The sequence below is a fragment of the Protopterus annectens genome, chromosome 10.part0, assembly GCF_019279795.1.
Source record: "Protopterus annectens isolate FY-2018-M chromosome 10.part0, PAN1.0, whole genome shotgun sequence".
In the NCBI taxonomy this organism is placed as follows: Eukaryota; Metazoa; Chordata; order Ceratodontiformes; family Protopteridae; genus Protopterus; species Protopterus annectens.
Genome location: NC_056744.1, coordinates 724,211,947 through 724,239,415, shown reverse-complemented (window position 1 = coordinate 724,239,415; position 27,469 = coordinate 724,211,947). Strand labels below are relative to the sequence as shown.

The following is a 27,469-nucleotide window of genomic DNA, read 5'->3' as shown; positions in this document are numbered from 1 at the left end:
ACTAGGCCCATCTGCCCTGGGGCATTTACAAGCCTAGCCCGAGTGCGTTTGGCTTTCGCCTCCCTTCCTTAGAATTGAGTTTGTTAAGCCCTTTTTAAGGTTAGTTAACTGAGCCTCTGTCTAGCAGAGACACAGAAGTAATTCCCGGGGTGAATCTACGATCTCCCATCCACTCATCAAGATTCCTCTTGAAGAGAGTCAGTGAGGTGCTCTGCCTAACATGGATCGGTATTCTATTCCAAAGTGAAGGGAGCCTCTGTGTTATGAATCTGTCCCTCCAGCACGTTCTATTTAGCTCTGTGCTGAGGTTCAAATCCCTCGAGCGCGTGGTTCTAAGGGATTTGGATTTTCTGAGGTGGAGCAAGTTCATTAATTCTGGGTTGGACATAGCTTTGTATGTCAGGCATAGATCGCCTCAAAGTAGGCGGTATGCTACTGAGTAAAGCTGGAGTTTCTTTAACCTGGCAGCATATGGCATCTGCTTGAGTCCCTTGATCCTCTTTGTGAGGTACATTTGGGGTCTTTCCAGCTGCTGCAGGTGGCGGGTAAGGTACATCCCAAAAGGGGCATTGTATTCTATGATGGGCCTGATGAGGGATGAATAGAGGGGCACTATTACCTCCCCTGATCTGGATGTGAATCCTTTTGTGATAAGGTGGGCTATGTAGAAGGTCTTTCTAACCACTTTGGCAACGTGGTTGTCAAAGGAGAGATTGCTATCAACTTGGGTCCCCAGATCCCTAATTACTTCTTCTGTATTTAATGGGTTTCCACCTATATGGTAGTTTGTGGGCACTTTATTTTTGCCAAAGGGTATGACTATACACTTCTTGGCATTCAGCTTTAGGCCATGGCTCTGGCACCAGTTATCCATCTCTGTGAGACCTTTTTGAAGGATGTTCGTGTCAGCTGGAGAGTCAATAATGGCTCCCAGCTTGCAGTCATCCGCGAACTTAGTCAGCCATAGTCCTCCCGTGCTGGCCTGTACCTCGGAAAAGTAAATGCCGAACAAGAGAGGTCCCAGGACCGAGCCCTGTGGGACACCACTTATGACCGGTTTCGAGTCAGACATGACTCCGGCAATTCTGACTCTCTGGGTTCTGTCTTTGAGCCAGTTAGCCACCCATTTTGTGACATAGGGGTTTATGTTTAAGCTGGATAGCTTATCTATGATGCCTGAGTGGGGCATTGTGTCAAATGCCTTTGCGAGGTCCAGATAGGCCGTGTGGACTACCTTCCCTTCATCTATGGCCTTGTTGACTATTTCAAAGAAGTCAACCAGGTTCAAGAGGCAGGATCTGCCCTTGACAAAGCCAAACTGAGTAGGATCCAACGTCTGTAGGTCCCCAATGTCTTTGTTTATGAGTTCCATGATGATCCTCTCCATGGCTTTGCAGATAAGGCTAGTCAGGCTTATGGGGTGATAGTTACCAGGGTCTGTTGAGGCACCACCTTTGTGGAACGGGACCACTGTTGCTGTATGCCATTCTTTGGGTACATATCCCATAGTGAGGCTGAGATTGTACAGCATTTTTACGTGTGGGTTTAGTTCTTCTTGGAGTTCGTGTAGGACGCAACCCGGGACACCGTCTGGTCCCCATTGAGGCAGTGTTTTTTGCCTTGGATAGGGCGGCCTTCACCTGAACATCTGAGATGTTTAGGAGGCTGCACTCTACTGGGATAGATATTTGCTCCTTAGGGGGGGAAGGGGGGGAAAAGTTTGCACTGAACCTGTCTGTCAGGATGTTGGCAATGTCTGTGGGTTCAGTGCATTTTTTGTCATTTAGAATCAACTCTGAACATACCTGGGAGTTGCATCCCAGGTTCCTAACATAGCTAAAGAAGGTCTGGTGATTGTCTTTTGTGTCCTGTGCAATTTTTCTTTCAAAACTGGCCTTGGAGGATTTTATGAGGGATCGTAATTTTTTGCTAGTACTGATCAGAGATGCCTTCCCTTTTACAGATTTTGCTCTATCATGTAGTAGCTTCCTCCTTCTGTTGTACAACTTATTTATGGCTGGGGTCCACCAGACTGGACGCCTGCCTTTGGATGCTTGGGTCTTGGTTTTGTTTGGGATAGCATGGTCCATGCACTCCTGGAGATGTCCATAGAATGCGTTTATATAGAATTCCGTGGTTTGGGCCATAGTTTCCACCAATCCTGGGGCCTTGAAGGTTTCCACTTCATATTTGAGAAGTGGGAATTTCGCTTTTGAGATGTTCTTCACTGTGGTTTTCTGGGCTGGGGGTGGGGTCGGGTTTTGGATATCCAGTGAAATTAATTTATGATCTGATCTTACCAATGAGGGGAGTACCTCTGGTGTGCAGCATAGGGTCCCCATGTTGGTGATGATCAGGTCCAGTATGTTTTCCCCTCTTGTGGGAATTTTGACTAGTTGTTCCATAGCATTTGAGTTTATGAATTCCAGGAACCTTTGGGCAAGGGTGTTGGGGCTTGAGTAATGCTCCCAGTCAATGTTAGGGTAGTTGAAGTCACCCAATATAATGGTGTTTGGAGAGATCTTCATGTTCTCCAGTGTTTTCAGGAAAGCCGAGTGGGATTCCTGATTTTGAGACGGTGGTCTGTAGCATGCTATAAACTGAAATGGAGTTTTGCCTACTGTTAGTTGCACAGGGATGGTTTCTGATGCTTCGTGCAATGCTACTAACCTGGAGGTGTGGATATCCTTGATAAATATAGATACTCCCCCTCCTTTTGTGATTCGGTCCGGGTTTTGGGGCCGAAAAGCATGGTATGAGGTATAACCTGGTAGTGCTGGGGTGCTCCCTGGAGCCTTAAACCAGGTTTCTGTCACTGCACAGATATCGATGTTCTCCATACTGAGGAGAGATTTGAGTGTGTGCATTTTGAGGTTTAGACTTCTGGCGTTTAGCAGCATTACCCTTAGTTTCTTGTTCTTAGTGTTTTCTAAGGAGGTGGGTTTGACTTTTGAGCCTTGCCTAAAAAAGGCACGATAGGGATGGCAAGAGCCTTTGCCAGTAACCGAAAGCTCAGGGGAGACAGGTGCAAGCCATCCCTTGCAAAGCAACGTGGCTTGTCAAGCAGGTCATCCCAGGCTGATAGATACTGGATCCCCTTTGAATGACACCAAAATTTTAGCCAATTATTAAAATCGATCATTTTGTCTTTATATTGTGGCATCATTCTAGGTGAGGGTAGGATGCTGCTCAAGGTCAGAGTCATACCGGCCTGGGCCACATGATTGGAGAGCTCCTTTATGTCTCTTTTCATGTAGTCGAGGGAGGTATGTCTCAGGTCGTTCACATCAGCGTGTACTATGACCGAGTCATACTTGCACTTGCTTTGGAGCGACCGGAGTGCTTGCGTAATGTGGCGGATCCTAGCACCCGACAACCAGCTCACTGTGACCTTCTCTTTGTTCAGCCTGGTGAGCGGAATGTCAGTGTGCCTGACTATAGAATCACCTATTACAAGTGTGTCAGGTGTGTTTTTCTGCCTTAAGGGCTGTGACTGTTTGGCACTCTGACTTTGCGGGCTATGTGTTGCTCGTGTTTTGTTGTGGGATAGCATTTGCCTGGATGTTTGCTTTGGAGGTCTCTGCTGTTTAGGTAGATTTTTGATTAGAGCCTCCGAATATGTTTTTGTGTGCTTGTGTGGTTGGATTGCTGTTGTGGTAGGACTATGTGAGACTGGATTAGTGCTGTGTGATGTTACCTTCTCCTCCGGTCTGGTTTCATCAGTTTTGAGGTGAGAGAGTTTGGCCTCCAGTTTGGCTATATGGTTGCATCTCTCACATATGTTTGATCCTGTTTGGAGGAGGGGAGGGTTGTCAGTGTACATGAGACAGTTGTAACATTGCCTCAAGATTCCCAGATTCACCAGTTGGACTGGAGAGGACACCATTAACTGACCTTTGGACATGCTAGAGTAGTATACGGGACTCTTTTATCACACAGTTAAAAGGACCAACAGGGAACGAGGTAGTCTTAGATGGTATATGAGGATGTAGTGCTTTTAGTATATTAGTGCTAAAATGCAAGATTGCTTATTTGGGCAAGTGCAGGGTCTTAGATTGAGAATAGGATGCTTACTTTGAGAATTAGAGCAGTTCCAAGGGAAAAAGTAAAGAGCAGACTCAGTGGAGCCAGAAAAAGTTTTAACCCAATTAGACGGCGCTGCCCGATGCTGCGCTATGTGCATAATCATGCAAAACTGCGCCAAAGCGGATTTATATGCAGGGAACTTCAAAAAGCTAGAAATGGTCCAAAACGACCAATTACTACTAGATTCTTGTGCTGAGGTCACTCCTTCAGGGACAGATAGGCTGCTCAAGGCTCCCTACTCCCACTGGTGAGCAAAGAAACTTCCCTCTATCCAAGTAAGGTAATGGACAACACAGGAACTATCCCAAAGTCCAGAATACAGCAAAGCCTGTAGAGGGGACTAGTCTAGCCAAGGAAAGGCGGGAAACAAGGAAATTTTATTGTTTTTTTTTGTTTTTTTTCAAGAAAACAACAGGAAAATGCAGGAAAACAACAGTATATTAAATGCACAGGCTAGCGCACTTGAGTGGGCAGCCTCAACAGTTAATTTAAACAAACAAACAAACTTTAACTTAAGTGCAGGTAATAAAAAACGCTAAATACAGTTAAATTAGCAGTTTAACTTCGTTTTCAGCAAGAAAGGAAGGTCGCACAGGTAGAAACAGCAAAAATATACTTACATCTTGAAAGTAGTCGCTTTTTTCGATTCTCTGCTGCTAGCACCACTCTGCAGGACCACGAGGAGCTGTTGCTGAGTAGTATAAGCGAAAAAAAACTCTCACAGGTGGATTTATATGCAGGGAAATTCAAAGAGCTAGAAATGGTCCAAAACGGCCAATTACTACTAGATTCTTGTGCTGAGGTCACTCCTTCAGGGACAGATAGGCTGCTCAAGGCTCCCCACTCCCACTGGTGAGCAAAGAAACTTCCCTCTATCCAAGTAAGGTAATGGGCAACACAGGAACTATCCCATAGTCCAGAATACAGCAAAGCCTGTATAGGGGACTACTCTAGCCAAGGAAAGGCGAGAAACAAGGATTTTTTTTGTTTTTTTGTTGTTTTTTCAAGAAAACAACAGGAAAATGCAGGAAAACAACAGTATATTAAATGCACAGGCTAGCACACTTGAGTGGGCAGCCTCAACAGTTAATTTAAACAAACAAACTTTAACTTAACTGCAGATAATACAAAACACTAAATACAGTTAAATTAGCAGTTTTTTTTTGCCAGAAAACCACAATTTTATGAGAAACAGACCAAATATATGAGGCAAAAGTCAGGACATTCTGTGAAAATCTGCACAACTGAGAGAGAGTGTGTGTGTGTGTGTGTGTGTGTGTGTGTGTGTGTGTGTGTGTGTGTGTGTGTGTGTGTGTGTGTGGAAAATGCATGTTAACAGAAACCATGTTATTCTAGCAATATCTAAAGTCCATCCCTAGTTTTGTTCCTTTGTTCCCCTTTACTTGTGGCTCTGTCCAGATTTCTTGTGGTAAGACTTTGAGAAGTATGGAAACCTTTCAGGAGATGCTGCTTCCGCCAGGGGATCACTCAATCGCTTTGTGTGTGTGGAATGCTTGGCAACAGAAATTGTGTTATACTAGCAAATTTCTATGTTTATAAGAACAATATTTAAAGTCCATAACTCGATCACTATCTTGTGTGTGTGTGTGTGTGTGTGTGTGTGTGTGTGTGTGTGTGTGTGTGTGTGTGTGTGTGTGTGTGTAGTGTTAGAGTGGCCATTATTTTTCAAAGCTAAAGGGAGCCATTACAGATGGGTGAAAGAGCCACATGCGGCTCCAGAGCCACAGGTTGCAGACCCCTGCTCTAAGAAGAAGTTGAGCTGAACTGGTCTATTAATATACACCATGTGTAAATATAAAAGTCTATAATAGTATAAATAGTGCTACAGACCACCCTCCCAAACACAGGAACCCCACTCGGCTTTCCTGAGAACACTGGAGAATAAGAAGGTCTCTCCAAACACCATTATATTGGGTGACTTCAACTACCCAAACACTGATTGGGAAAACTACTCAAGCCCAAACACCCTTGCCCAATGGTTCCTAGAATTTATAAACTCAAATGCTATGGAACAACTGGTCACCACTCCCACAAGAGGGGAAAACATACTGGATCTGGTCATCACCAACATGGGGTCTCTGTTCCACACCAGAGGTATACCCCTCATTGGTAAGATCAGACCATAAACTAATCTCACTGGACATCCATATTCCATCCCCACCCCCAGCCAAGGAAACCATGGTGAAGAACTTCTCAAAAGCAAACTTCACACTTCTCAAAACCGAGGTGGAATCCTTCAAAGCCCCCGGGCCAGTGGAAAATACGGCCCAAAATGCAGAATCCTTTACAAAAGCATTCTATGGACACCTACAGAAATGCATGGAGCATGCTATCCCAAATAAAACCAAGACTCACTCCTCCAAAGGCAGGAGACCTGTCTGGTGGACCCCGGCCATAAATAAGCTATACAACAGAAGGAGAAAGCTACTACATGATAGAGCAAAATCCCAAAAAGGGAAGGCGTCTCTGATCAGTACTAGCAAGAAACTACGATCCCTCATAAAATCATCTAAGGCCAGCTTCAAAAGAAAAATTGCACAAGACACTAAAGATGATCACAAGGCCTTCTTTAGTTATGTCAGGAACCTGAGAGGCAACTCCCAGATATGCTCTGAGTTAGTGCAAAATGACAAAAAATATACACTGAACCCACAGACATTGCCAACATCCTGGCAGAAAGGTTCAGTGCAAACTTCTCCCCCCCTTCTCTCCCAAAAGAGCAAATGTCTATCCCAACAGAGTGTAGCCTTCCTGAGATCACAGATGCACAGGTGAGAGCTGCCCTTTCCAAACAAAAAACACAGCATCAATGGGACCAGACGATGTCCCAGGCTGCGTCTTACATGAGCTCCAAGAAGAACTAAACCCTCATATAAAGTCACTGTTCAGTCTCAGCCTTACTACAGGATATGTACCCAAGGAATGGCATACAGCAACAGTGGTCCCACTCCACAAAGGTGGTGTCACAACAGACCCCAGAAACTATCGCCCTATAAACCTGACTAGCCTGGTCTGCAAAGCTATGGAGCGTATCATCATGGAAATCATAAACAAAGACATTGGGAACCTCCAGACACTGGATCCTACCCAATTTGGCTTTGTTAAGGGCAGATCTTGCCTCTTGAACCTGGTCGACTTCTTTGTAACAGTTACCAAAGCCATAGATGAAGGAAAGGTAGTCCACACAGCCTACCTGGACCTCGCAAAAGCCTTCGACACAATACCCCACTCGGGCATAATAAAATAAGCTCACCAGCTTAAATATCAACCCCCATGTCATAAGATGGGTTGCAAACTGGCTCAGGGATAGAACCCACATGGTCAGAATAGCAGGTGCCATGTCAGACACTAAACCAGTTACAAGTGGCATCCCACAAGGCTCAGTCCTGGGACCTCTCTTGTTCAGTATATATTTCTCCGAGGTACAGGCTAATACGGGTGGACTATGGCTGACAAGTTCGCAGATGACTGCAAACTGGGTGCCATAATCAACTCTCCGGCTGACACAAGCATCCTCCAAAAGGGTCTCACAGAAACGGATAACTGGTGCCAGAGCCATGGCTTAAAGCTAAATGCCAAAAAGTGCATAGTCATCCCCTTTGGGAAAAACAAAGTGCTCACAAATTACCACATAGGTGGTAATCCATTCAGTACGGAAGAAGTAATTAGGGACTTGGGGACCCAAGTAGATAGCAATCTCTCCTTTGACAATCACGTTGCCAAAGTGGTTAGAAAGACCTTCTATATAGCCCACCTTATCACGAAAGGGTTCACATCTAGATCAAGAGAGGTCATTGTGCCCCTCTACTCATCACTTATCAGGCCCATAATTGAATACAATGCCCCATTTGGGATGTACCTTACCCGACACCTGCAGCAACTGGAAAGACCCCAAAAGTACCTCACCAAGAGGATCAAGGGACTCAAACAGATGCCCTATGCAGTTCGACTAAAGAAACTCCAGCTCTGCTCAGTTGCGTACCGCCTAATCAGAGGCAATCTGTGTCTGACGTATAAAGTCATGTCCAACCCAGAATTAATGGACATGCTTCACCTCAGGAAATCCAAATCCCTTAGAGCTACACGCTCCAGGGACTTGAACCTCAGCACAGTAATAAATAGGACATGCTGGAGAGACAGATTCATATCCCAGAGGCTCCCCTCACTCTGAAACAAAATCCCAATCCATGTTAGGCAGAGCCCCTCACTGACCCTCTTCAAGAGAAATCTTGATGAGTGGATGGGAGATCGTAAGTTCACCCCTGGGATCTCTTCTGTGTCCCTGCTTGACAGAGGTACAGTAAACTAACCTTAAAAGGGCTACCTTCTGTGACCTACTATACAGAGACACAGTCAACTAATCTAAAAGGGTGGCGAAAGCCAAACACACTCTGGCTAGGCTTATAAATGTCCTAGGGCAGGATAGCCTAGTATCAACCTATGAACCTATGAACCTATAAGCAGTTTAGAATTATAATTTTTTATTTAGTAAAAGTTAATTACAGGAAACTTTCCTTATCTTAGTGTGCTTTTTTAGATGTTTAACAAAACATTATTAAAAATTATACAATGACTTCCCAGTAGTACTAAAAATGTGCACAATGATTGTTCAGCCCAACTAGTAAATCCATTCTAAATCCAGCATACACCAATAGAAAAAGTCTGGCATCAATGAAACACCAGACTTTTCTATTGATATATGCTACTGACAGCATACCAAATGCAAGAAATATCAGGTATGTTTTGCAAAATTAAAGAAAAAGATACGCACCTGATTTTCCTTGTATTTCTATGCAGTCTTGCAGACTGCCATACCTCTGAACTGCCTGGATTTTCACAGAATGTCCACATTTTTGCCTCATACTAACCGAAAAAAAAAGAAAAAACAGCAGATTCTTTTTTCTCCATTGCTTCTGTTGAACAAAATTACCTTCATCATCACTTCTGGAATAATATTTGGATATATGTTGGACATGACATACAAACTAATAAGGCACTAGGTAAAAGATCCAGGTTCACGTATTAAGGCTGTAGTAAACATTTGACCCAAACATAGTGCTCAGTCCAAACTGTATGCAAGAATACTGACAGCTCATGTAAAACAATGACGTCAGTATTAATTAATCGGTACAAAAAAAAAAAAAACAACAGAGATTCTTTTTTCTCTATTATTTCTGTTGAACAGCACTGATGTACTGTGCATGCATGGGAATGTAAGGCCTATACGCATGCACATTACATTAGAAATACAGAAGAAAGAGGAAACAATGCAAAGGAATACTACAGTGCCATTACAGAAAGACATTGTTAAGAAGGATAAGCTATTTCTTTCTTAAATAATGTTATTGTATAATAGTAGTACCCACTCCTGGTAATGCTGGATTTTCTCATGGTTGCCTTTGTGTGATCCCATACCAACTGTGGGTAAATCCAGGATTACCCACAGCTAGTTGTGGGTTATTGCTTAAAAATAGAACAAAAAATCATGGTGCTGTTAACAACTTAAAAGTCCTGACACAGCAACATCTTAAACAGTTTTATCACACTGGCATATATTCAACTGGCTGCATTACAGTGTGGGATTTAATTAAGCCAATATAATATTACTGATAACAGGCATTCAGAAATGGACATCTACATTACAGTACAGTATCTAAACATACATACATATAACATTCAAAAAAGATTTTTTTTACATCTCTATGGCTCTGTTATTTGCAAACAATGCTTATCATAAATTGCTACTCAAACTATATTCTATTTACATTACTTACATTAGGTCCCCTTTGGGGCTTTCCAATATTTACAATATGACTGCCGCGGCGGTATGGCGGTAGCGTTGTTACCTTATAGCAAGAGGTTCTCCCGTTCGATTCTCGGCGTGGCTTGGGAATGCCTTCTGTGTGGAGTCTGCATGTCCTCCCCACGGTTGGGTAGCGTTCGACAGACATGCATGTGTAAATGGGCGTGCCTTCATTGAAGGTTGGGCGTCGAGCTGGCACCTCGGCGTTTCGTAAAAATCTACTGCCAATCATTAGCGGACCGGAGTTCCGCTGTGGCGACCCCTTACCGGGAAAAAGCCGAAAAGACAAACAACAATATATGCATACAATTCCTTTGTATTTGTGCTAATCAGTTGTACCCAGTGTCTTTATAGCAACTACATTTGTTCTTTTCTGGCAGCCATTTCTTTAGTTGTTTTCTGAGGGTTATTACTGTGTCTTCTAATCTTTTCGGGAAAGGTGTTCCATGATGCTAGTGGTATTTTAGAAACAGCCTTTTCACTAGTGTCAAGTCATACAGGAGATTCATGCAATTAGGTGTTAATCCCATGAATTCCCAAGAGAGTTCAAAAAGATAACAGGACCCAAGTAACAGATCCACAGTTTCACGGAAGTTGACAAAGACTCAGAGAAATCCAAATATGAAAAAAATACATATTGTAAATATTAGCTTTCAGACCCTCTAGTCCTTCTTCAGGAAATTAGCCTCCTCAATATTTTATCCTAATGATTTCTGTGAACCTCATTTACAAAACAGGAATCGTACAAAGTTATATGTGTTTTAGTAAATGAAACATGTTTTTTTTATATGTAATACATTTAATGTTCATAATCAGTTGTTCAGTTAAGGTACTAATGAAACTGAATATAATGGAATGTATGCCCAGTTGTTTGATTTTCTGAAGAAAGACTAGAAGGTCCAAAAGCAAATTAACAGTTAAGTGAATTGTTAACATTTTGAACTTCTAACAAAGTAAACAAAAGACACAGAGAACTGTGGATCTCTTATATGGTTTTGTTTCCCCTTGGAGTTGGGTCTGATCTTTTCCATGGGGACGAGTCACATTGTTTGTTATTAGAAATCATCGATATCTAAATGATCAGCAGCCTGATGCTATTTAGTTTTATCAGCATTTGCAAGGTCAGTGCCCATCATGGCAGTAAAAACTACCTCCAGGGACATTTCCATCCAAGAAAACCTACACTGTTGTTGGCTGTTACCCTTTTCACTTTTAATATCTACTTCCCCACCTGTGGCTTTCATTGTCATTCACCGGCATACAGTAACACAAGACTATCAATGCTTGGTATCTGACAGGAAGGAAGTACATAGTTACTGTTGTTGGAGATTTGCTTTTTTATGCAAGACAGCTACAATATTGACCATTATCTATACCTGATTATGAAGAGCTGTTTCCCTTTTCACTTTTACTACCTACTTCTTGACCTGTGGCTCTCCTTCTCATTCTTCTAAAAGCAGGATTATGTGGTCTGAACACTAATCTGCCTCACAGACTAAGAGAGTACTTAGCTACTGTTGTCACTGGTCTGTATTTATTATGCACAGGAACTGTGAACACTGTCATTATCTGTCACAACTAAAATGTACTTTCTCTTGATCTACCCTACTTCCCTTCCTGCATTACCTACCTTCCAGCCTCACCTTTCAGTATTTTCTTAACCTTCTAATGTTCTTTCACTCTGTTCTTACATTACTCATTACTTATCCCAGAAAGTAGGACTGAAATTTACTTACTGCAAATTTCTTTAGCCAGAAAGTGTGTTTAATGTGTCCCACCTTATTACTTATTCTGTCATATACTTCTCATCCATTATTATGTAACATACATAACAGGAATTTCTCTTGTACATTCCATATAACGTGTATTCAACTTACTGCTTCTTTTGTTAAATTCACATATTAGTCATGCCGAGGTGGTACGGCGGTAGCGTTGCTACCTCACAGCAAGAGGTTTTCCCGTTCGATTCTCGGTGTGGCTTGGGAGTGCCTTCTGTGTGGAGTCTGCATATCCTCCCCGCGGTTGGGTAGTGTTCAAAAGACATGCGTGCGTAAATGGGCGTGCCTTCGTTGAAGGTTGGGCGTCGAGCTGGCACCTCGGCCAATCATTAACAGACCGGAGTTCCGCTGCGGAGACCCCTTACCGGGAAAAAGCCGAAAGACAAACAAACAACATATTAGTCACCTCCTTTTTTTCCATGTGTATAGAATCTCCTAACCATACTGTTTATTTTTTACTGTATCCACAAATTGTACTTGTGTTACTGTCTTAGTCTTTGTAACCAATGTCAATTTGTGATTCTGTTCAATATGTAATGTGGAGCTTTTCTCCCCAGGCCTCCATTGAAAATTGGCTCATACCAAGTTGGAGTTTCCTGATAAACAAATGCCAAATAAATAAAGATCCAGAAACTTTTAATGATTCTTTGAAGAATCAGTAAATGTGTGTGGATCTTTCAACTGAACATTTTTGTTGCAGCTTATCTTATTTAAGGAACATGTTTGGTTGAAAATACATAGTGATAAATATATTAGATAAAGCAAGCAAGTAAATCATGGTCATATATGTACTGGATGAGGAAGCCAGTTAATCAGTCAGTGTTATAAAATGAGTTATTTTCAACAAATATGCCCTCAGCAGTATAAGCTACATTTTTCTCTTCAACACTGTAATCATTTCTCCTGTGAGCAAAATTTGGGAAAAATACTTTTTTTTTTAATACAAAAGTACCCCGAAGCAGTTAGTCTAACACACAAAAATGCCACGTGATTACTCTAAGCTGACAAAGCAAAACAAAATAAATAAATAAATAAAAATAGCCTAAAAAGTCTTTTCTTTAATGAACTATATTAACTTATTTTATTCACAAACTGACCTCTCCCCAAAATAAGAGGACTGCTACAACGAGAAAAATCCTCCATAGATAAATAATAGGCCATCAGTCCACAGACCATTATAAGCTTAGCCAATAACCAGAAGTCAGAATCAAACCCTGTACCTTGTAACTGTGCGATAAAGACCTTAACCATTATGCCAATGCTAATCCCCCCTTTGATTCTTTATAAGCAGCATTCTTTGTGATGTGTAGAGTTAAGTACAGAAAAATGCAAAGAAAACACCATCTCCTGATTCAAAGATAATTGCACAGTAGGGCTGCAGAAGTGACATATTATTGCACGTGAAGCCAGCAGCTGGTATTCAGCAAATGTAGATGAGCTACACTTCATGAGGAATAGCACTAGCACAATTCAAGAACATCTTTTCTGTGCATCAGTGCTGAGTACTGAAAGTGCATCACATCACAGCTGCACATGTGCCTCACAAGAAGTATCCAATGCGACTTGGTCCAACAGCATACCAAGACTCCATACGTACGCAATGTTCCTCATACAGCATGAATTCATGATGGGAATGCAATCGGGTGTCAGTACAGCGGAAAGGTAAGGAGCATAATACAAGTCAGAAATGTTCTGAAATGTGCAACATCCTTAAGACCAAAGGTCCAAACTGTATACATCTGTCTGCTTCCATGCTGTATGAAGCATCTAAGCACCAATGTAAAACAATCCGATGCAAATATAAATCCTTCTCAACAAAATGTCCTATATTCTCATGGTTGGCATACAAATCTACTGTACAATTGTATTACATCAGATGACCTTCCCACTGCCTCATACACTTGCATCTCAAGGGAAAAACAGTGATCGTGTAATTTATCTTGATTTGCTCAATATCTAACTCTTCATTTCATAGGTAGGCACTAGGCTATTGGCCCTAGGACCTAAATAAGCCTAGCCAAAAAGGTACCCTGGATTTCGCCACCCAAGAAAATTATTTACTTGTGCCCCTGTCGAGCAGAACCACAGAAGGGATCCCCGGGGTGAATTTCCTATTTCTCATCCAATCATCAAGATTTTTCTTGAAGAGTGCTAATGAGGAGCTTTGTTTGATATATATATAGGTAGTTTGTTCCAGAGTATGACAAGTCTCTGGGACAGGAATCTATCCCTCCACCATGTTCTGTTTATTGTGGTGACAAGGTTTAGGTCCCTAGAGAGTGTAGCTCGGAGGGATTGGGATTTCTTTAAGTGGAGCATGTCCAACAGCTCTGGGTTTGACATAGCTTTGTATGTTAGGCAGAGATCGCCTCTGAGTAGATGATATGCGACGGACTAAAGCTGGAGTTTTTTGAGACGGTCTGCGTAGGGCATCTGTTTGAGGCTGGTAATCTCTTTGTGAGGTATTTCTGCGGCTTTTCCAGTTGTTGTAGATGTCTTGTAAGGTACATACCAAAAGGGGAGTTGTACTCTATAATGGGTCTAATGAGTGACGAGTAGAGGGGAACAATTACCTCTTTTTTCCTGGATGAGAAACCTTTTGTGATGAGGTGTGCCACTTAGAAGGATTTCCTGACAACTATGGTGATGTGATTATCAAAGGAGACACTACTGTCCACCTGTGTCCCAAGGATTCTTATCATACTTTCGGTGTTAACTAGAACACCGCTTATATGGTAGTTCATGGGTACAGAGTTTTTACCAAAAGGAATGACAATTCACTTTTTGGCACTGAGCTTGAGGCCATGGCTTTGACACCAGGCATCTGTCTCAGTGAGGCCCTTTTGTAGGATGTCCACATTGTTAGGAGTTTCAATTATGGCTCCTAATTTGCAGTCATCTGCAAACTTCATTAGCCAAAGATCTTATGTATTAGCCTGTACTTCACAGAAGTAGATACTAAACAGGAGAGGACCCAGGACTGAACCCTGTGGTACTCCACTTGTCACTGGTCTAAAGTCGGATTTGGAGTCTGCTACTTTCACAGTGTGGGTTCTGTCCATGAGCCAGTTGGCAACCCATCTTGTGACATAGGGATTTATACCTAGTTTAGTGAGTTTATCTATAATTCCAGAGTGGAGGATGGTGTCAAAAGCCTTGGCGAGATCTAGATGGGCTGTGTGAACCACCTTACCCTCATCTACAGCTTTGGTGACTGCTTCAAAGAAGTCTATCAGGTTTAGGAGACATGATCTGCCTTTTACAAACCTGAACTGGGTGGAGTCCAGAGTTTGGAGAGTACCAATGTCTTTGTTTATAAGTTCCATCATGATACATTCCCTGGCCTTGCAGACCAGGCTTGTCAGGCTAATGGGGCGGTAGTTCCTAGGGTCAGTGGTGGATCCCCCTTGGTGGAGTGGGATAACCGTTGCTGTGCACCATTCACTGGGCACAAAGCCTGAGGTGTGGCTATGATTGAACATGGTACTTAGGTGGGTGCCAGTTCATTCTGTAGTTCATGTAGAACGCAGCCTGCAATGTTGTCAGGTCCCATGGATGCTGTGTTTTGGCTTTGGAGAGTGTGGTTTTTACCTGTGCAGCCATGATTACAGGAACTTTGCATTCTTCCGGTATAGAGATGGCCCCTGTAGGGGGTGGGGGGGGGGGTAAAGTTAGCACTGAGCCTGCCAGGATGTTGGCAATATCAGTTGGTTCTGTATATTTAGTGCCATTGTGCTGTAACTCAGAGCAGATCCGAGTGTTGCCATTGGGATTCTTGACATAGCTACAGAATGCTTTGTGGCCGTCTTTAGAAACAGTGGTGATTTTGTTTTCGTAAGTAGCTTTGAAGGATTTTATGAGGGATCTCAGCTTCTTACTCAAGCTGACCAGGGAGTTCCTCCAATCATGGGATTTTACTCTTTTTTTGCAGCAGTTTCTTTCTTCTGTTGTAGAGTTTGTTTATGGCAGGGGACCACCAGATTGGCTTCCTTTTTTGGAGGATAGCATCTTAGTTCTGTTAAGGATAGCACGATCCATGCACTTGTGTAAGTGCCTATAAAGTGCATTTGTGTACGATTCAGCAGTCGTACCTCCACGATCCATGCACTTGTGTAAGTGCCTATAAAGTGCATTTGTGTACGATTCAGCAGTCGTACCTCTACTGTCCATCTGCATGGGTGTCGAGAAGTTTGCCACGTCTGTCTTAAGAAGCATGAAGTTGGCTTTGGAAATTTTTTTTATGGTGGTTTCCCTAATGGCGGGTGGGGGTGGGATGTGGATGTTTAGGGGTGATTATCTTGTGGTCGGATCTGACCAATGAGAAATTTACCTCTGGTGTGGAACACCAGTCGCCCATGTTGGTAATGACCAGGTCTAGGATATTGCTGCCCCTGGTGGGGGTGTAGATAAGCTGATCCAAGGCGTTGGAATTTATGAATTCCAGAAAACGTTGAGCAAAAGAGTTGGTACAGGAGTAGTTTTCCCAGTTAATGGTGGGGTAGTTGAAATCGCCCATTATTAGGGTGTTAGATTGTACCCTCATATTTTCCAGTATATCAAGAAATGAGGAGTGGGAATCCTGGGGCATGGCGGGGGATCTGTAGCAAGCTACAATTTGGAGTGTGGTCTTGCCCAGAGTTAGTTGCACTTGGATAATCTCGGATGCATTATGCTGAGCAACTAGCCTGGGAGGTGAGGATATCCTTAATGAATATGGACACACCTCTGCCTTTACCGTTTTGTTCCAGGTTAGGTGGCCGAAAGGTGTAGTATGAATTTTAGCCTGGTAATGCAGGGGTGCTCTCTGGAGCCTTGAACCAGGTCTCTGTCACTGCACAGATGTCAATGTTCTCCAATTTCCTGGTCAACAAATGTTAAATAAAAAAAAAAATAAAATAAAATAAAATTTAAGGAGTGCCTCAAGTGAGTGCATTTTGAGGTTTAGACTTCTAGCACTGAGTAGCATTACCCTAAGATTTTGCTTGCTTGTACCTGTTACTGTGGAGAATTTGTCACGTAAGCCTTGCCTAAAAAAGGCACTACAGGGGTGGCAAGAGCCTTAGCCAGTATCCAGAATCCCAAGGGCGACGGGTGCAGGCCATCTCTGGCAAAGCATTGTGGTCTGTCGATAATGTCATCCCAGGCAAACAGATACTGGATCCCTTCAGAATGACACCAGAAGCTTAGCCAATTGTTGAAGTCAAGCATTTTGTCCTTGTACTGTGGTATCATTCTGGTTGATGGCAGGATGCTATTCAGGGCTAGGGTCGTACCTGCCTGGGGTACAAGATCGGAGAGCTCCTCCATGTCTCTTTTCATGTAGTCCAGGGAAGGTACATCTCAGATCATTCTTTTCAGGGCATTCATTTTGCACTTTTGCTTGGGCATTTTGACTTGAAGTGTAGTTTACTCATTCTGTTACTGCTTACAAACTACCGACATGATGTACTCAAAGTGTGAATTGTGTATGAAGGTTCTGCTCAGGCAATAAAGGCAGGGTATGCAGTGGTGTTTGCCCTCTGCAAAAATTATTAATTTTATTACTGGTTTTATTTGCATGACTACCTCTGACTAAAAGTAAGGGATTTCAAGTTAAAAAGTACAAGTAATGTTCTTTGCAACTCTTGCACGCCAATCAGTTATAGTAGGCCCTGTATAGTACAGTTCTTCCAGCACCTAGGGCACTAGTATCCAGTGTCATGCATAACCTGCACTGTTCAGTAAACCATTAGCAAAACTGTACTCTAGAGTGTCTGATGTACTACTACACATTGTGGTAAACAATCTACAGTACTGTGCACCTTGCCAAGCAAACTCATGTTCCTCACATCTGCCTACTGCACTATTAAACACTAAGGAAGAGACTGCACTGCTGTGTGCCCTATGAGCAAGCTTCCTTTGTGCATCTTGTGTGCTACTGATGTGTGTGTGATGCACAGCACGCTTATTTTATGCACCTATTAGTTTTCTGCAGTGCCAGTGACAGACCCTAAGAAATTTAACAGGAGCAACAAACATCACAGACTCTATGTCTGCACTTCAATGTTGTGAGACAGATGACAAGTGTACAATTTGTTCTCACAGTGAACTCTTTATTAGCATTGTGGCTGACATGTCATCAGCACTAAGCAGCCTTAGATCAACTGGTGCCCTAGGCAAAAGGGCTCTACGGCACGCCCCCTCCCACACTACCCAGTGACCCCATCCTGGTCTACCTACACCAAATAAATACCAGAAAAGCGCCCCTGCTAGGGGTCCGCCTAGTTGGCCTATGCCTAAGGCCAGCTATGAGCACTATGGAAAATACTTAGTATGGATTATATCTCTGAATCTGGCCAACTATCTAAAAATAAGATTTTTTTTTCCAACTATTTCATATCCTTCCAGAGACAGACTATTTCACAGAATGCCAACTCTGAAGTCATCAGGACAAATATACACGTTGAATGAAGGTTGGAAGAGTCCATCTATTAGATATGGTAAAAATGACATTTAAAAACAGATGCCACCAGGGAATAAAGGAGATCAGCATGTTGAGGCCACTGCTCTGGTAAAGTCCACTGCAACATCCTATAGCAGGGGTGGGCAATTAATTTCCCCAAGAGGCCAATTGAGAAACTGGGACTATTTTGGAGGGCCGGACCAATGATGCACCCTTCGAACCTCCCATAACCCTGCCCATTTATTCCCCTCTCCCGCCCTCTTTTTCCATTCCTGTCAGCAGCCCCCTTCCCTAGCCATTCCAGTGTTCCACTACTTAGCTATTTCTCTCCAGTTACTATACACACTGTTCAAACCTGTCAAGTGTGCATATTGCTTTCTTATTTACATCTACAATGATTACAGACATAGAAATATCTTATTTAAAAAAAAAACACTGGCTATTTAAGGCACAGAAACAGAAACCAGACCAATTATCCAAACAATAACAGATGCAGGAATCCCTGGCTAGATTAAACCAGTTCTGTTCACTTTCTCTCACTAAGAAAACAGCTAGGCCTTTACACAAAGGATTTCACTACAAACTGAGGTCAACACTAACAAATATTCAGCTGTATCACACAACAAGAAGGAGAGTAAAAAACAGTTGTACAGATTACAGAGATATTAAATCAAAAGTGCAGACGAGAAATGAGAATAAACTCTTATCTTCTCTCAGTATCACGGCTGGCAGTAGGTCAGTCTCTCTGCAGCAGCTTGCAAACAATACAGTCTCGCAATGAAAACAGACTTTGCATGAGCAGTAAACTTCTCTGCCCTTGAAACTCACATTCATCGAATAGCATTAAAACCCGCATTAAAAAAAAAAAAACATCTGGCCAGTGGAGGATTAAGTTTATCTTTGGGCCGTTTTCAAACCACTGGCTCCTTGCACACATTTTTAGGGCCATTCATACATGTATGTGTTCTTTGATTCACCTTCCTGATTTTATTAAATTATATTCCAGCACCACTCATTAGAATGTGTTTTAAATTTGTAGTTTTGAACATTCTTCCACTAAGCAATGAAACAAAATGTATATACCAATAATGACAAAACTACCCATTTCAGAAAATTTCAACCATAAAAGGCCACTCAGACATCTGTCATTACAATCCACCAACATCAGTTAATAAACCCAATCTCTACAGAAGTAAAAGTCACCTAAATAATTCCACATTAAAGAGATCTGTAACTAATGATGAGAATGATACTGACAACTTCACATTTCACTGTTTCATCTATAAATTTACTATCTGCTGCCCTTGAAGAATTAATTGGCTATGCAACAGAGAATGACTAACAGACAAGTTCATAGTTACTAGGCATCTCATACAAAGGAGGACACGTGCAGAACCCCTATCCCCTTAAAATGCACCAAATAATCAGAAATCGAAAGGGCACTGCAACACCAGCACTCCATCTATTCTACATGGTGTGGGAGTAGAATCCACAGCCTTCTGCACCAAAGACAACTATGCTACTAACACTGCTTTCAAAATCAACATCGCAAACAGTGATTGCCATTTGCTAAACAATTGTACATTGAAAACTTAGCATGAGCAGCAGTAAATTTCTCTTCCCTTGAAACTCACAATTCTGTGAAAATGCACTGAAACTCATAATTCCCTGAAAATGTACTAAAACTCAAAACTTACAATTCAGTCAGCATTCTGGTAATTGGTGTAGACGACAGGATTCAGGCTCTTGTGTCCACTGAAACTCAATTCCTTCAGCAGTCTGATAGCTGGTGTAGAGGATCCAGGCTCATGTCTCCTGTAATTAAATTACAGGGTGAAACCTGATGAAGTTAATTGGCTAACCTGCCTCCCCCCCACCCCAAGCTAGGGCATTACATACCATACCTCTCAACATCTTAGCACAACAAATCCGGACAAAGCCTAAAATAATGGTGGGACAAAGGCCCAAAAATAGGGATAGATTTTTAAATATTGCTCTTTTAGACTTAGAAAGTTGCTAATATAACAGAATATGTCATAGCATGCATTTTCTGACAGAAATGAAGTCTGAAACTCACATGCATGACATTTAATTATTTCAATCTTCAGTGCCAGAAAAATCACACATTTTATGAGGAATAGGCCAAAAATATGAGGCAAAAATCTGGACAGTTGAGAGAGATACATACATCTCAACCTCTTAATGCAAGAAATCTGGACAAAACCTAAAATAATAGAGATACACTTGCCCAAAAATATGGACAGGTTTTAAATATTGCTCTTTTTAACTTAGAAAAGAGCTAGAATAACAGAAGTTGTGTTAGCATGCATTTTCTGAAAGATATGAAGTCTGAAACTCATAATTATTTAGTGAATTCAATCCTCTGCAAATTGCCAGAAAACCACAAATTTTATGAAGATTTAATTGGCCAAAAATATGAGGAAAAAATCTAGTCAGTTGAGAGGTACACATACCTCTCAACCTTTTAGCGCAAGGAATCTGGACACAGCCTAAAATAATGGGGAAACAATGGCCCAAAACAAGGACAGATTTTAAACAGTGCTCTTCTTAACTTAGAAAGTTGCTGGAACAACATTTGTGTTGACATGCATTTTCTGAAGGCTATGAAGTCTGAAACTGATATATATATATATATCTATATATATCTATATATATATATATATATATATATGTCATTTAGTGACTTCAGTCCTCCATGAATTATCAGAAAACCACAAACAGACCAAAAACTATGAGGCTAAATCTATACATTTGAGAGGTATGTTAAAACTACTCACACACACCTTCCTTTTCACTACTCTCACACAGCAACACACACATACACACACCTACTCTCTCACACAGCAACACACACTCTCTCTCTCTCTCTCTCTCTCATACAGCAACGAATGGCTAGTTTAAATTTTACACACACACACACACACACACACACACACACACACACACACACACACACACACACACACACACCTTCTCTCTCATACAACAATACACAACACACTTAATCCCTCATACAAAGAGAACAGCTACTTTAAATTACATACACACACACACACTCATTTTCCCTCTGGTTTAAAGTCCTTACAAACACGCACACTTTCTCTCTAGTTTAAAGTGCTTACACACACTTTCACTGTCATACAGAACAGAACTGCTAGTTTAAATTATGCACACACACATTTTCTCTCATACAGAAACGGAATGGCTAGTTTAAATTACACACACACACACACACACACACACACACACACACACACACACACACACACACACACTTTCTCTCTAGTTTCAATTATACATACATATATACGCACTCACACACACTCAGCAATTGCAGGATTCAAACCCCTACCTAACTATGTTATGATACTACAGAGATTATTTATTTATTTATTTATTTAAATTTATTGACCGGGAGTGTCCGACTGGACGTAGGTCCATTTTCAGCGGAGGCCTGGGGAGAAAAGCTCCACAGTAAAATAAACAGACAGTAGTTACATTGGATTACATAGCGATTAACAATTTAACATAGCAATTACTTACAACATATTTACAGATGAAGAACATAGTACATCAGTAGACAACTAGAATCTTTATCTGTGAAGTACATAACAGACATTAACAAATGTTACAATGAGAAGCTCCTGCTGTATAATAAGTACTAGGCTTATGAGCATCTGAGCTTGCTATAATCAAGGCAGTTAGTCGAGTGGAGAGAAAGGTAGTGGTTGGATGGGGTGGATGATATTAGAGTGGGAGTTGCAAGGGCATAGCCAGCATGTTTTAGGTGCGCTTTTAGTAAAGTTTTGAAGTGGCTGCATGATGGTATGAAGGTAATTGTGGGTGGGAGTGAGTTCCATAATTTGGCTATGGCGCACGAGAATAGTGCTTCACCAGCAGAGTTATTGGCTTTAGTGATCTGCAAGTGATTTTTGTTGCTGGATCTTAGTGGTCTGGTGGTGCGATAGGGTTGGAGTAGATTCTGGAGGGATGGGACATTTAGTGGATGGTTTACTAGTTTGTGGGCGAGTGAGAGTTGATACCACTGAAGGAGGTGAGGGAGTTCAAGCCAGCCCAGTTCAGCAAGTGAGAGACAGTGGTGACTACGGTAGGATGCCCCTGTGGCGAATTTGGCGATTTTGCTGTAGCAGGTCTCTAGCTTGTTTAGATCACATTGCCTTAGGTTGGTATATATTGGAGAGGCATAAAGTAGGGAGGAGATAAGGTGGGAATTTGCTATTGAAATCTTTGCTGCTTTGCTGAGAAATTGCTTATTTCTGTATAACGTTCCTAGTTTTTTGTGGACTTTTTTTATGGTCATGGACATGTGAATGTCAAATTTTAGTTTATTGTCTATTTCCACACCTAGCAATTTGGTGTGTTCAGTTGGGTATATAGTGGTGTTGTCTTTTGCTGTGATGTTAAAGTGAGAGTTGTTTTGAGTATGTTTGGTGGGTTGGAAGATGAGTAGTTTAGTTTTGTTTGGGTTGAGTATTAATTGGGCATCGGATAACCATGTTTCAACAGAGGAAAAGGCTTCTTGTGTGACTTTTTGCAGTTTGGCTAGGGACTGGGCTGAGCAGATGATGGTCGAGTCATCTGCGTATTGTATGAGTGTGCCATGTTTGGTGGCAGAGGCTAGATTATTGGTGTAAACAGAGAAGAGTAGGGGTCCAAGGATGGATCCTTGGGGAACCCCTATGGAGACAGGTAGTTGGGGAGATATGTCATTCTGCCATACAACGGATTGTTGGCGGTCAGACAGGTAACTCTGAAACCAGTTGGTGACTGATTGTGAGAAGGATAGGTTATTGAGGACAGAGATAAGTTGTTTGTGTGGGACCATGTCAAATGCTTTAGATAGGTCTAGGAAAGTAGCAGAGGAGAGATAGCCATTGTTTTTATGCTGAAGGATAGTGTTAGTAAAGGAGAGTAAGGCAGTGGTGGTGCTATGGTTTGGTCGGAAACCATGCTGAGTACTGGAAAGGAGGTTGTTAGTAAGTAGGTAGTCTGAGACCTGAGAGTGTATGCATCTCTCTAGTATTTTGGAGAGTGGAGAGAGAATAGCTATGGGGCAGTAACTGGTTAGTTCTGCGGAGGGTCCGCCTTTGTGGAGGGGAATTATATGTGATACTTTCCACAGTGTGGGAACGTAACTTTCTGACAGAGATCGGTTAATTAAGATGGATACTAGGTAGGCCAGAGCATCAGCTGCGATTTGTAGGTATTCACTTGGGAGGTTGTCTGCTGCTAATTTGGTGGGTTTAAGTTTAGTTAAGAGTTTTTTTATGTTGGAGGTAGGTACAGGAGAAAAAGAGAAGGCAGTGGGGAGATTACTAGTTGAAGGTGTGGGTTGGAGGTGAGGGGGTTGTGTTGTTTAGCTAGTGATAGTATGGTTTGGGTGAAGTGTGTGTTGAATGAGGTAGCAATATTTTCTGAGGAGTGAGGGATGTTAGGAGGAGGGGTACTGACTTTACCTGGGTGGAGGATGGAGTTTATGGTGGACCAGAATTATTTGGGGCTGTGTTGTGAGGAGTCTAGGGCAGACTGGTAGTATTGGAATTTGTCCTGTTTTATTAGCTTTTTGACTCTATTGCGTAGTTCTAGGAATTTCTGTCTAGCTGAGTGGGTTTTGGTTTTGCGCCAGTGCTCCCAGGCTTTATCCCTGTTTTTCATTTCTGACTTAGTGGTTTTCTGTAGCCATGGGGAGGGTTGTGCTTTGGTTCTGGAAAATCTTATGGGGGCATGGTAATTAAGGATGTTCAGGAAGGTAGTATTAAAAAATTCAACTGCGTCATCTAGACTGAGGTACTTTAGAGGATGCCAGTTACATTCTTTGAGGGATGAGACGAATGTGAGTGGGTTAAAGTTTAGTTTTTTATGTATTTGACGGTAGATGACAGGTTTAGCTTGGTATAGGTATTTTTTGAGTAGGAATATTGGGGAGTGATCACTGAGGCTATCCGATAAGCAGCCTGTTATATATGACTGGGGGCTCTTACTGACTAGTATCCAATCCAGGGTAGTGTGCTTGCTGGAGTTTTTATTTATCCTGGTTGGTGACTGGACTAGTTGGGTGAAGCCATGAAGGTGTACATGATGGGTTGGATTGTTGCCAGAACAGGATTGCCAGTCAATATTGAAATCACCTAAGATGATAGTTTCTTGGGGGAGATGGTGGGTAGACCAGCTGAGGAGGTTTTTTAGTGGAGGGATGTTTTAGCCAGGTGGGAAGTAGCATCCAATTATGTTGATGGTTTTGTTTTGGTTAATTTTGAGGTTGGTATATATTATTTCTTCATTGCCTATTTGTGGCGCTGATGATTTTAAGATCGGGATGTTTAGATGCTGTTTAAATATTATAGCTACACCACCTCCTTTTTTGTTTAGCCGGTCTACTCTTAGTATGCCGTAACCTGTAGGGAGTATTTGCTCACTAGTAATGTGAGGTTTTAGCCAGGTTTCTGTCAAGATGACTATATCTGGGGAGTACAAGTCTATGGTGGCATGGAGTTCATGGACTTTGTTGGATATACTTCTAATATTTAGGCTTAGTAGAAGGAAGTCACTTGGGTTTCTATTGGCTGTAATATGGGAGACGTTGTGGTTTCTAGTCTGATTATGAGGATTGGGATTGGAGATCGTAGGGCCAGGGTTGGGGTGGATGTCTCCATTTAGGGATAGTTTTGATATGCATGAGATTATTAGTTTTCTCAGTTTTTGAATGTGTTTGTTTATAAGGGAAACTTTATGATTGTGCTCTGTGGGTAATAGGTATGGTGGGAGGGTTACTATGTTAAGTTGTAGGGATGCTTTATGTTTGAGTAATATAGTTGGTAGAATATGTGGGGGGTGCATAGGGATGGTTCTTGAGCTGGTGGGAGGGGAGCTGAGTGTGGGTGAGACATGAGTGGTGGTGTGAGTAGTAGTACAGTGGTAGTGGTTGAGTGGGAGAATGATGGAGCTTTGGTAGGATGTAAGATATGCAAGGAGAGTGCATGCAGTGAGCATAGGAAAGATAAGCTTGTACATGTTAGTTGAGGAGGTGTGATGGTAAAGGGAAGATGGAGGAGGTAGTGTTGGGTTAGCGCTGTGGTTGGCTATTGGAAAGATGGGAGGGGTTTGAGTGCAATAAAGGTGGGACCACTGGGGGTGGGAGGGAATAGGGGGCAGGGTGGGGAGCGAAGCGGGTAGAGACCCTGTTAATTGCTCATATGAGGGGGCTGGAAACAATCACAAAGCAAAGACAAGTATGTGTTAAGAAACAATCACAATTGACCAAGGACTGCTCTGAAACTGCAAGTCATTTCTTAATTTCTCAGGTGGAAAAAACAGGATAACCTTGTATCAGTAGGCTACTGTGGTCATAGTTTAAATTAACAAACACACAGTATTGATCAGTTATGGATACTATACGCATTAACATGACACACTATATGCTTTACTGGGAGTTTTCATCTCCACTGCTGTATTTGTGGGATACTGACATCATCAGACTTGAAGAATCTACCTCTTTTAATGTGTTTTCCTAGTCTCCAAAAAGGGCACTCCTCTCACAGGAAATCACACACACATACACCCCTCACATGCGCACACACACACACACACACACACACACACACACACACACACACACACACACACACACACACACACACACACACACTGAGCAATTGCAGGATTCAAACCCCTACCTAACTATGTTATGATACTACAGAGATACGCATTAACACGACGTGCTATATGCTTTACTGGGAGTTTTCATCTCCACTGCTGTATTTGCGGGATACTGACATCATCAGACTTGCCAAAGAAGAATCTACCTCTTTTAATGTGTTTTCCTAGTCTCCAAAAAGGGCCCTCCTCTCACAGGAAATCACACACACATATACACCCCCCCTCATTTGAGAGGTATGTTAAAACTACTCACACACACCTTCCTTTTCACTACTCTCACACAGCAACACACACATACACACACCTACTCTCTCACACAGCAACACACACTCTCTCTCTCTCATACAGCAACGAATGGCTAGTTTAAATTTTACACACACATACACACTCACACTCGAAATCACACACACATACACCCCCAACACACACACACACACACACAAACACACATACACTGAGCAATTGCAGGATTCAAACCCCTACCTATGTTATGATACTACAGAGATACGCATTAACACGACGCGCTATATGCTTTATTGGGTGTTTTCTTTTCTCCTGCTATATTTGTAGGATGCTGACATCATCAGACAGGACATGGTAATGTGTGTGCACTTTGTTTTATGCAATCCCAGGAATGAACCATGTGGGTCAGCAGGTGTTAACAGCTTAAACAGGACTCCACAATTCTTAGCTTGTGTGATCTCTCTGATCAACTATGAAGCTAAATCTATACATTTGAGAGGTATGTTAACTACTCACACACAACTTCCTTTTCACTACTCTCACACAGCAACACACACATACACACCTACTCTCTCACACAGCAACACACACACACTCTCTCTCTCTCTCTCTCATACAGCAATGAATGGCTAGTTTAAATTTGACACACACATACACACCTTCTCTCTCATACAACAATACACAACACACTTAATCCCTCATACAAACAGAACAGCTAGTTTAAATTACATACACACACACACACACACACACACACACACACACACATTAATTTTCCCTCTAGTTTAAATTCCTTACAAACACGCACACTTTCTCTCTAGTTTAAAGTGCTTACACACACTTTTGCTGTCATACAGAACAGAACTGCTAGTTTAAATTATACACACACACACACTTTCTCTCATACAGAAATGGAATGGCTAGTTTAAATTACATACATACACACACACACACACACACACACACACACACACACACACACACACACACACACACACACACACACACTCTCTCTCTAGTTTAAATTATACATACATATATACACACTCACCACACACTCACCTTTTCCCTTATGGAATGGGTTAGTTTAAATTCCACACGCAAGTGTAGAATGTGTTTACTTCCGTATTGGCATGCGTGTGGCACACACATGGTTCGTCTTAAAAGAGAAGATGCTGCCACTGCAGTATAAGTTTTTTTTTTCTTGCCTACTGCTGGATCTGGCTCTGTGGGCCAGTCAGGGACAGCCAGAGGGTCAGATATCGCCTAGTGGACATACAATGCCCAGGTCAGCCCTACAGGCACTATACGTACAGCCACTGCCATTACACCAGGAATTCTTAGGTACATTTCTCTTGTGAAGTATCAAGAGGAAAGATGCATATGACTAAAATGAAA

At 42.1% G+C, this 27,469-nt stretch overlaps 1 protein-coding gene across 5 annotated transcripts in view; it reads right to left on the bottom strand.

Moving 5' to 3' along the window:
• Window positions 1–27,469, bottom strand: part of ATG4C (autophagy related 4C cysteine peptidase) — a 1,631,044-nt gene that overhangs the window by 1,503,140 nt on the left and 100,435 nt on the right. Inside the window, exon 2 of one of the 5 annotated variants that reach the window (XM_044085550.1) lies at window positions 19,828–19,945. The exons of the other annotated variants lie outside the window; for them this stretch is intronic. The gene's annotated coding sequence lies outside the window, so the exon portion shown is untranslated. The remainder of the gene's footprint in view (window positions 1–19,827; window positions 19,946–27,469) is intronic. 5 annotated transcript variants of the gene reach the window in all.